Consider the following 1020-nt stretch of genomic DNA (forward strand, 5'->3'; position numbering starts at 1 on the left):
CACCTCCCTCCCTCCTCTCTCTCTCTCTTTCTCACTCTCTCACTCTTTCTCTCTCTCTCTCTCTCATTATAATCTTCTCCGCTCTCTTGTGCTTTTATTTCCCCTCTCACTGCCTCTGTCTTTCTGCATGTATGCATTATGTTTAATTACACAACATAAAACACACACAGTGCGAGAGTGGCCACAGAAAACGAAGGCGCATAGTCTAAGCAGAGCAAAGTAAGGATCGAAAGAACTTCAGTATTTGCTCTTTGCTGAAGAAATGATATGGCAGGTTTAAAGAAGGTTTTTAACACCAAGTGGAATATAATAGGATTACATTAGGTCAGAAGGCTAGTAAAAAAGAAATAGGCTAAGTATTTGGTGTACAGCACTTAATTTGCCGTAAAGGAAGGGATCATGAAATATTATGTGATTCCTTCAAAATAAAGAAATCAGTGGGAACGTAAATCATATGACCTATATTAGGTCATGGATGCAAGGGAGTCAAATATCACTATTGTAGTGAATTATTTTATTGCGAAAGTAGGTAAACATACAGTTATAGGAAGCAGTATACAAAAATGGCATTAGAAAGAGTAATGGAAGAGGTGATTTATTTGTTGTATTTGCAGAAATAAAACAATAGAGATTGATAGATTCTTTAAAAAAAAGGCACGGCATAGATAGACATGAGACAGCCCAAAGAGTGTTAAGAATGAGTTAGATTTAGTGATTTCACTAAAATGACTATCATCAGCAGTGATTGCAGATCCGGACTTTTTATCCTTAGACTCGAGAGAAACTGGTTAATGTTAAAGGGCTAATAAATTTTAATGCAGTTAAAATAATAGATAAAATTACTTCAAGAAAAGGCTCAAACCACAACCTTTTTTTCAAAATGAACTCGTGTTTTATAGGAAAGGAGGAGAAACAAAGAAAAATCTTAAAGATGTAAAATAGAGAAAGCTGGACTCAATAACGTTATAAGTAGAAACAAGGAGTGTGCATAATAGAAAATAACGAATCCAATTCTATGTA

This window comes from Penaeus japonicus, unplaced genomic scaffold (assembly GCF_977035675.1).
Source record: "Penaeus japonicus unplaced genomic scaffold, GWHDUDI00000001_assembly GWHDUDI00000011, whole genome shotgun sequence".
Classification (NCBI taxonomy): domain Eukaryota; kingdom Metazoa; phylum Arthropoda; class Malacostraca; order Decapoda; family Penaeidae; genus Penaeus; species Penaeus japonicus.